The 10192-nt window shown below is 43.1% G+C and overlaps 1 long non-coding RNA gene and 1 other non-coding gene across 2 annotated transcripts; one reads left to right on the plus strand and one right to left on the minus strand.

Moving 5' to 3' along the window:
• Positions 1-389: 389 nt before the first annotated feature.
• LOC142568014 (uncharacterized) lies at positions 390-3665 on the plus strand. The gene is made up of 3 exons (XR_012825339.1): positions 390-716; positions 1353-1415; positions 3440-3665. It is a non-coding gene; the product is annotated as an uncharacterized LOC142568014 (long non-coding RNA).
• A 4595-nt stretch (positions 3666-8260) lies between these two features.
• On the minus strand, positions 8261-8332 carry TRNAT-CGU (transfer RNA threonine (anticodon CGU)). Its single transcript has one exon. It is a non-coding gene; the product is annotated as a tRNA-Thr (tRNA).
• Positions 8333-10192: the final 1860 nt, after the last annotated feature.

Genomic DNA, 10192 nt, shown 5'->3' on the forward strand with positions numbered 1-10192 from the left:
TGTTTTGGTAAACGCATTCAGAATGTCTAACTCAAGAACTTTTCTAGATCTTTTTGTCTAAAAGTGCATAAAATGCCAAACGACGTGTTAAATGTGCGGTTACCGTCGGCCATCGGCGTTAGCGAATAAAAGACGCCACAGACAAATCGAACTCGTTGGAAGCAACATAAGTTAATTGGCTTTAATATTAAATAATTTCACGCCAGAACTTCAACAATCAAGGGCGTGTTATTGTTTTCCATACGGGGCGCGCACACGACGCCTGGAAACCATTCTATGCTCGCGCAGGAGGTATTTACAGCAGCAGGAGCGAAACGCCGGTGTTGCACAGCGGCCGGTGTTGCACAGAGCCACCGCGCTGCGATCACTTCGGCAGCACAATCCAAATTTGTCGGACATCTCATTCTGTGCTGGAAACACTGGGAGGCAGGAAGTTTGAAAAAACGGCCATTGCCGCCCGCTATGTCTCGGTCGTGGGTTCGTTATCTAGTTGTGCGTCATTCTAAGCCGTTCTGTACATTTATACTGGATATTAACTGGAGTCATTTAGCTGTGCTGATGCTCTGTGCCGTGTGTTTTGCATCAGTGCTTCGTGACATCGGCTGTATTGCGTGTTTTCGCCGACGGCTTACTACCACAATGGCGGGATCTGCGTTCGCCGCCTTCGTGTCTCGGTGCGTCTTTGTACGTCGCACGTTCGGATAACACTTTTTCCGGTAAGTGAAATACATTGCGCTTCGTTTTTCGTCAACAATGTGAATATATTTAGGTGTTACCCGCGACAATTCTTGATACATGGGCTCTTCTGCCCTTCGAGTTTTCGTCATTACTTTTATACGAGGGTTCTGCTTGTGTTCAGCCGTTCAGCACTACCGCGCTCCACGACTTCCGCAACAACAGTAAGAACTTTGTCCTGCTTGTTAGCCTGTAGTTAACGTAGCACGAGCCAACCGAAAGGAGTGCATTCGAAGACGACGCGCTGGCTGTAATGCTGAACCAGACTGAACTCGCCCTATTTTGTGTCTTTTTGTTCTTACGTGTGCGCGCGTGTGTCAGTGACTATGCAGTTTGTAGCGTTCCCACTTTATAGCAAAACGAAAAATATAACTGCAATGTTTACTTCATCTGTACAATTCCAAATTAAATCGTCTGCTGATGTGCAAATTTCACTTGTGTTTTGTTCTAAATAAGCAGCAAAACCTTTAACCTAGTAGGTGCTTCATCTGGGAGTGAAATCACGACAGCTTGGCATTTATTAATGAATGACTGTGACCGGGTCACCTTATTTGTAATTGCAAATTTGCCTTTCAACTGACTTGATGCTATCTTATTTTGCCCCTTTCACTCTATAGACGGCTGGACATCCTTCTTGTACCTTGGCACTAGCTGGATGACGGGACCTCATCATGATCAGTGTAAGCCAATGTACTGTACCCTCTCTGGTCCTCCCAGTGCTTTCTATATGGGTTAAGGCCAGGGAGCGCTTCGTGGTAAAATAGCTAGTTGGTGTCTCACAAATGGCCATTTTTTTGCACTGGTCCATTATAAGCTGCCACTATTATAACCAATTTCTCAGTGTCAGTGTACATACACAGTTCTACTAATAATTAGTTTCCCTAAGCCTTACAAAATTTACCTATAGGTAGTCATTGCTATGTAAGAGCTCACTCTGCTGTGTCATAGAAGTATTCCATACATGAGTAAAAATTTTCTACAACAATGTACATTACACCTTGCTTCCCTAATGCACAAATGTATTCAAGCCAGTATTTGATTAGTTTGGTATTCTAAATGTTTTCTGTGTGATTTAGTTTCTTTACAGGAACTTACTGTACAGCATCAGCAAGCAGTCTAATTTAAGATTTATGTGTGCTGTAAAAGGTGTGTTTTTCCGCTAGAATTGATAAAACATGGGCCAAGGCTTCCATACAAGGACAAACTTCAATTTCGCTCTACCACCATCAGCACTTGGCTGGCGCTTGCAAAATGAATCACATCAAGTAGCTTGTGCCAGACTGTTTTTTAACCTTCCTGTGAGGAGATCACAAAGTGATCTGTGGAGGCGCCTGCATCTGAGATGTAGATTGCGCTGCAACACATGTGCGTGTAGAACAGGCATGGTGCTGAGGGTTTCAGCAGTTTGCAGAGGTGCTTTTAAAATTTTGTCATAACTGCAATTTTACCTGTGCTGTTTTGATCACCTATTTCAATAATATCATTGGAGGTATTATCAGAATTTATCAATCTATTTGCTCTGGCTCATTAGCCTGCCACATTTGCCTTTTCACTAGGTGGGCAATTATTCTGCATGGACCATTACTTGAATACACTTTTTTGTGTGCAGTGGCTTCTCAGTTGCAAGTCAGCATAGATGCTCAGAATTACCTGAGGCTATAGATACACTGATGAATTTGCCACCTATACGAATCACTTTGCACTCTCTCACGCAAACAGCATGTTAACACTTCCAAGTCAGTGGGCAATGTTATCGTTTGATCACATCCTGAGATACTTTCAACTTTGTATGACGCATCATCCAAGGTGTCGCGTCATTTGTGTGAGGTATTGCCCGAAGCCAATTAGGGTCACATGAAAATATATCAAAAAAAGTGATTGATCCAGCTAGGAGTGTTGCTTTGGAACACTACTTTATCACCAGTCCTCCTTTGAATGCTACCTGCTTACTCTGTACTGTGTCATGTTTAAGTTTGAAAGAAAGGCAACAGCTAGGCAGTGCAAAATGCCTAACTTGCTTTTAGTTCAACAATATAAAATGCTATTTAACTTTTTAATTAAGTTAGTACATCATTCACCTGCAGAGTGAATTACTGTTTTAAACTGATTATATTTTGCAGGAAGCTTCTCAGACTTGTTTGACAGGTTGATAAGTGGCTTTTTAGCCACAAAACACCATAAAATAAATTAAAGGCTGACTTTGACTCTGCTATGCAACTTAATGACTATATGCCAGGAACAAGGTCTGTGAGTTGTGGCGCTGGCTAACACTCCCAGCATTCTACTAGGACACATAAATACCCAAGAAAGTGGATGGGAAAACGACGCCGCTGTAGCTCCATTGGTAGAGCATAGCACGTGAAATGCGAAGGTTGTGGGTTCAGTTCCCACCTCCGGCAAGGTGTTTTTTCATCCACTTTAATTTCCATTAATTTATCGTTTCTTTATTTAATTTTTTAAGCACAAGTAATTTCCCTTATGTTGTCCTTGGTGTCAGTGTTTGTTGGCTTATGATAGGAAATATACTAGTCATTTTAAACATCATCGCATACATACCTTAAGATACCCGTAATTTAAGAAAAAGGAGTGCTTAAATTTATTTTTAATGTGAACCAAACTTCTTACTTAGCACATATTGCTAATTGAAGTTCCAATTTCAACATTCCCATTTCCTCCCTTGCCCTTTTTTTCCTGTTCTGTGCAGGTATTGCTTTCCTATGTCTACAAGAACCATCACGCGTGGCCTGTGACAGCAAGCTTTTGTGGGCAGCCAGTGCTTTCCTACGAAGGGTGGCCTACTCTGGCAGCGGCGGCAATCATCTTCAAGATTTATCCATGATCACCTTTGCTGCTATTTGTCACTCTTGTTAATTACACTTTCTGCATCTTTTCTAATTTATTAGTTAATAAAGTATGAGTATGTAACATGGTGTGAAGTTGATGCCTTGCTGCTTTTTCGCTTGTAATCACCTTTTATGCATGAAAAGCTCATCATACAGTTTATGAAAAAAAATAACAGCATATTATGATTTATCTTTCAGTTCTTGTAACATGCAACATACAAGGAATTCACTAATGGATGGTATGCCAAAGAACTTGCCATTATTTCTGCGTGATGCTGTGCAAGCATGTGGCGTTACCTTACAAGAGGCACCCAGAAAGTAAGTTACAATTTACTTTTAAATGAAGCATGGACATCAGAAAAAATATAATTATATTGCTAGTTAGAGTGGTTTGCAGAGTTTTTCCAGATGTGTACTATCCTTTATTGTGCAACCATGTTCTACCTGAACATGGATGCACACCTACAAACAGACGTAATAAGCGTTGATTTTAGGAAAGCTTTCGATAAGGTTTCTCACCGTAAATTACTTTTTAAGCTCGATAAAATAGGAATAGGTAAAGAAGTAATACAATGGATAGAGGCCTATTTATCTATGCGTCAACAGTCCGTAAGGATTGAGGATTGCATTTCAAATCCATTGCGTGTGTACTCTGGGGTTCCCCAAGGTTCCGTTTTGGGACCAATACTTTTTTTGTTGTTTGTTAATGATATCGGTGCACTAGTCGAACCGCCTGTTAAAATGAAACTTTTTGCTGATGATTGTTTGATTTATTCGCCAATAGGTTGCGAAGATGACCAAATTAATCTAAATAGATGCTTACAGGCATTAGACGAGTGGTGTTTAACATGGGACATGGAAATAAACTATAGCAAAACAACATTTACGCATATTCGCTCAAGCAGGAGCAAATTTTCCTTCATATACCACATCGGAAACCATCCTCTGAATAATGCAGCTTCTTTCAAATACTTAGGAGTCAGTATTATGCACACATTGCAATGGCACTCACACGTTGATAATATATGTTCTAAGGCAAACCAAAAACTATACTTTTTAAAGAAAAAACTGGAATGCGCTACACGGGACGTGAAATTAACAGCCTACAAAACTTTTGTACGACCAGTCTTGGAGTACGCTTGTGTTGTGTGGTCCCCTCATCAGAAAGTCCTGAAAGCAAAAATAGAAAGAATACAAAGATTGGCAGTCCGTTTCATATGCGGTAAATACCGACGCATGGAGTCTGTTACAGCCTTGTTAAAATCGTGTGAACTAGAGCCTCTGGAGGAACGCAGAAGTAAGCATAGGCTAAAGTTTCTTTTTAAAATCATGAGTGGGCGAACGAAAATAAACAAGGATCTATATCTACAACCCCCAGGACGGAGATGCGATCGTCTAAACAATAGCAGAGCTATTCAACCTTATTTAACACGTACTGATGCTTTTCGTTTCTCCTTTTTTCCTGACACAATTGAAATGTGGAACAGATTGCCTGATGCAGTTGTGAGCAACGAGAGCTCTGCCGAATTTGAAAATGCGTTGGATACTTTCTTTTACGAGAATGTATACTAAATTGTTGCTGCGAGCACTTTCGTTGACTTTTCTTTGTATAACTACTGTTATTTGCTTTTGTTAACTTCCAAGAGCGCCAGTGCATTTGTATGTTACATAGAAAGAAAATTATGTATCATGTATTCTTGACACATCACCCTCCCTGTAATGACCCCAACAACGGGGTTGACAGTATCAAATAAATAAATAAAATAAATAAAAATTTCTTAACTCATTGCAGCACAGTGTTCTGTTTCGTATACTGGTGTAAGGCTATTGTGCCCACTGTAGCTGAAACCAGGATGTAATTTTTGCCTGAACTGCAGCATCACTGACAAAATTTTTCTTTGCTAGAAACTATTTCAATTTGGTGGAGACCCAGCAGGGTGAAGTTTTGTCAATAATGACGTGTTTCACGCAGAGATGTTCTTGTTAAGGTCAATGAGTGAACATTGCAAATATATCAGCATACAATACAGATCTTGTTTTATTTGCAAAATAATTCTGACAGGTGGCATTCAATAGATTGGTCTAATTAAAAAGCACAAATTGACCAATGAGGCTGTACTACACTATTCCCATGGTTCACATCTGGAAAAACTACCTCTGCATCACTCTATCCGACAATATAAACTTTTTTTTTCTGATGTCCATGCCTCGTTTAAAATAAATTGTAACTGTGGGCAAACGTCGTGTTACTGTAACAGCTGCCGCAAAAATTTGAGGGAATGTCTAATAAAAGTCTTCAGTTGTTCTTGTCAAGCTGTCCATTAGCCAACTTTTAGCGTAACGTTAGCAGGGCTTACTGAAGTACTTCTAGACGTCCATGGCTACAAAATGTCTTGATCAAGACAGCTACTAGGCTTTTGAATTAGCCGTTCAAGACATCTTTTAGACATCAAATAGCTGCTTGCGTGTTTCGTGGGGACTGCATGATAGTGGTGGTATGCAGACGTCGTCGTCGGCGACACGTAACGATATACGTCGGCGCTCTTCGTCTTGGCTCGTGTCTGTACTAGTTGTCAAGGTTATCTCGCCGTCCCGTATGTTAACCACGGCGCCGTACTCCCGCAAGAAGTCCATTCCAAGGATGAGTGATCTGCAGCACTCTTTTAAAATCATAAAAGTGGCGACAAAAGCTGTATTTCCTATCTGGAGCCGTGCAGTACATTTTCCTGTAGGTACCATTATCTGGCCCCCGGCATTTCGAATATAAGGGCCCGTCCATTGCATTCTGACTTTCTTAAGCCGGTCTGCCAACTGCTCACTCATTATCGAAAAGTCTGCACCAGTATCAACTAAAGCTGTCACGTCGTGCCCATCAATTGTTAAGAGTAGGTCGGCACTTACAAATTCGTCGGCGTCCCGTTTCTCCGGGTTGCTCTGCTCGTTTCTCAGTAATAATGGGGGATTTTCGGCGGTTCGACGACTTGCAACCTTCCCCCCGGAGGTCGCTGATTTCAGTTTCCCCGCCGTGGGCTTGGAGAGCGGCCTCGTACAACGTCGGCGAAACTGCGACGGTTCGGCGAAGAATAACGTAATGGAGACGGCGAGCGCGACCGCAGATTAGCTGAGCTGCCTTGTTCCTGACTGACACTGTCGTCGAAGCGTGGATGTCTCTCTGGAAACTGGCGCGGAGTGGCAGGTGACATTTCCTGGATGCCACGCTGGCGATGAGGGCAAAAACGATAAATGTGCCCTGGTTCGCCACAGTGAAAACACAATGGTCGGCGATCAGCAGTGCGCCATACGTCGGTCCTGCGAGGCTGGGGTCGCCTGAAATGCTCCCTCTGTATCCAGGCAGCAATAGGTGGCCGCTGGTGGTACTGCTGTACCGGCATGGTAGAAAGCGGGCGACGGACAGCGTCTGCGTAGCTATATGCGCGTGGCTCGAAGCGCGTTTCGGGACTCGGTTCAGGGAGCGGCTCAGGAGGTGCTAATGCTTGCCGAATTTCTTGGCGAACAACTTCAGCGACCGAAGCAACAGTAAACTCCTTCGGTGTCACAGTTTGCTTCGCAATCTCCTCGCGCACAATGTCTCTTATCAGTTGACGCAGCGAGGTTTCGTCTGTCACTGTGAGTACTGCGGCTCCTGCAGGCGCATCGTTAGTCAGGCGTTCGTATTGCCGACAACGCTGCTGGAGCGCCCGCTCGATTGCTGTGGCTTCCTTAATGAATTCTTCCACTGTTGTAGGCGGGTTCCGCACGAGACCAGCGAATAGCTGTTCTTTGACGCCGCGCATGAGATGGCTTAGCTTCTTCGAATCCGGCATGTTGGGATCCGCGCGACGAAACAAACGAGACATGTCCTCGGCAAACATGGAGACACTTTCATTGGGCTTCTGAATTCGCAACTCGAGAAGTCGTTGTGCATTATCTCGGCGATCAGTGCTTCCGAAGGTGTCAAGTAGCCGACGGCAAAATTCGTCGCACGTTGTCAAATGTGCCTCGCGGTTTTGGAACCACGTCCTTGCGCTACCTTCAAGAGCGAAGTACACATTGGAAAGCTTCTGGTCCGGACGCCACTGATTAACCTTAGCTACGCGTTCGTACTGGTCCAGCCAGTCTTCGGCGTCTTCGTACGTGTCACCGTGGAAGCTTGAGGGGACTAGATGGTTTTGGATAGTCACCTGTGTTGGGCTTGCAATCGCCATTTCCTGAGTCGTTGAGGTCGCTGACGAAGTTCGTTGCAAGAGACCAAATTCCGGGCACAGACCTTGCAGGCGGCGGCTTGCACGGTGCACAGGTGTCTCGACGCGTGGATGATGTCTTGAAGGGCTGGACGCAGGGCTACTCGCAGGAGTCGCCCCTATCATTAGGCGATGATGCGATACCCAGCACGTCCACCAGTGTCACGGCTCACTTGAGACAAGAGCAGAGAGCGTTATTTTAATCTAGACAATTAGAACAAGCGTTCAGTTTTAGCTTCTTCTTCTCTAGCACGCTCGCTTGCACACACGAGGTCGTCGTTCTCGTCGTCAGCGTGGTTGGGCACAGATGGCGTCGTGGCAATATGATGAGAAGCCAACAAACAAAGACACCAAGGAAAATATAGGAGAATTTACTTGTACTTACCAATTGAATTAAAGAAATTATAAATTATTGGCAATGCAAGTGGATGAAAAGCAACTTGCCGCAGGTGGGGAACGATCCCACGTCTTCGCATTACGCGTGCGATGCTCTACCAATTGAGCTACCGCGGCGCCGTTTCCCCATCCACTTTCTTCGGTATTTATGTTTCCTACTGGAACCCTGGGAGTGTTAGCCAGCGCCACCACTCACAAACCTTGGCGGCGGATGTGGAACACCCTTACTGCCGCAGGCGTCACGAGTACGGAATCTTTTTGGGTGAAGGCAACTGGTCAATAAACCCGCACATGCTTCCACAAGGCATCAGTCACACTGAACACACACTGGTCTATTAGCCGTCTACAAGACATCTTGGCAAGATCACCAAGACGTTTTGAAAATCATTATAAACGTGTACAAGACAAAGACATCTTGGCAAGATATTTAAGACTTCTTGAAGAAGTCTTACCAAAACTTTGTCGTCTTGTAGCCGTCGTGAAGACCGTCTAATGCACCGCAAAATAAGATATATAAGTCGTTTTGCAAGACATCTTGTAGCCATTTTAAAAACGGCTATAAGACGTTTGCGGGACGTTTTGTAGCCGTTTCAGAAACGGCTATAATATGTCTTGCCACATGTTTTGTAGTCGCCTTAAAATGTTTTCCCTGGTCCTTTGAAGAGCAAAGTGCAATCTTCTAGTCAATATCTGTAATGTAGCCCTATAATTTAGTAAAGCAATTCATTGAGATTTGTAAATCTGACAGATCATTAAGGCTCCAAGGTAAAGTACGTAAAAGGCATTCAAAGCTCTTTAAAATGCGGCGGAGCTTCTAGTCAGGAATGTTTAACATTCATTGGAAGAATCAGCACCTTAAAACTGTATCGAAAAGCACCACTTGTTCATAGGGCTGGGGAGTAGTTACAGAAATGACAGCAAGACCTACCAAACCTGTCGATTTACAATGGGAACACTATTGTCGGAGGAAGCAATAGCACAAGGATTACATTTTAAGTAGGCTCTAGACGCTAGAATTCAGTCATAAAATTGCAATTCAGTATCTCCATCCAGATCAACTGTCCAACGAAATGTTGCTGAGCTTCAGTGATCTGGGTAGATCACTGAAGTGCGATGGTCTGGGAAGACTCGCGATCATTTTCCTTACCTCGTCAACATTGTTCGAGATTTGCAGATGGAATATTAAGGACTACAGCAACATTATCGTGGAATTTTTCCTTACATGAATGTTTGGCACTCATGGATTTAGGAACACAATACACCCTTCCACTATAGCATTAATTATAAAGGAACTTATTGTCTCCTGATACTTGCTGAATGGACAAATCAATGGGAATGTTCCTAATCCTAGCAATAGTGAAAAAAATTTGGCTGTACAGACAGCACCAATGACTATGGCCCATTTCTTACAACCCACCATAGCACCACTGAAGTATTGGCAAGGCCACAAAAGCGCTAACCCATCTTAAAGCCATGCTTAACATAAAAACTGATTAATCACACAAATTAAGCGCTAAAGCGACCAAAGAATTCAAAGAATTTTTTCAAAGAATAAATCAAATCAATAACAACACTACATAAGCAAATTGTTACTAAAGCACCTTCTAGAGATTTGCTTGTGAATGTTATCACACATTGGTCACCTCATATTCAGGGAGCTGGCTTACACAGTTCCACAGGCTGATGCACCCTCAGACAATGTAGCTTGTTCCCAATGTTGCTTGAGCTCAGATTTGTCACCTGTAATTAGCAAGTAAGACAAGATATTAACAAATGCATGTTACCGTACGTGAAACTTCGTTATAACGAAACGGGACATAACGGTTATTGGATGTAACAAAGTGAAATCCCCTAGAAATCTCCGTAGATATCCACGTTTCGAAATTTTGTGTCAACGATGTAAAATTATCCGATCAATAGATTTGCCGTACTTGATTTGTTTCCGAAATACAAACTTGATTTGTCTCCGAAACAAGA

This window comes from Dermacentor variabilis, unplaced genomic scaffold, assembly GCF_050947875.1.
Source record: "Dermacentor variabilis isolate Ectoservices unplaced genomic scaffold, ASM5094787v1 scaffold_15, whole genome shotgun sequence".
NCBI lineage: Eukaryota > Metazoa > Arthropoda > Arachnida > Ixodida > Ixodidae > Dermacentor > Dermacentor variabilis.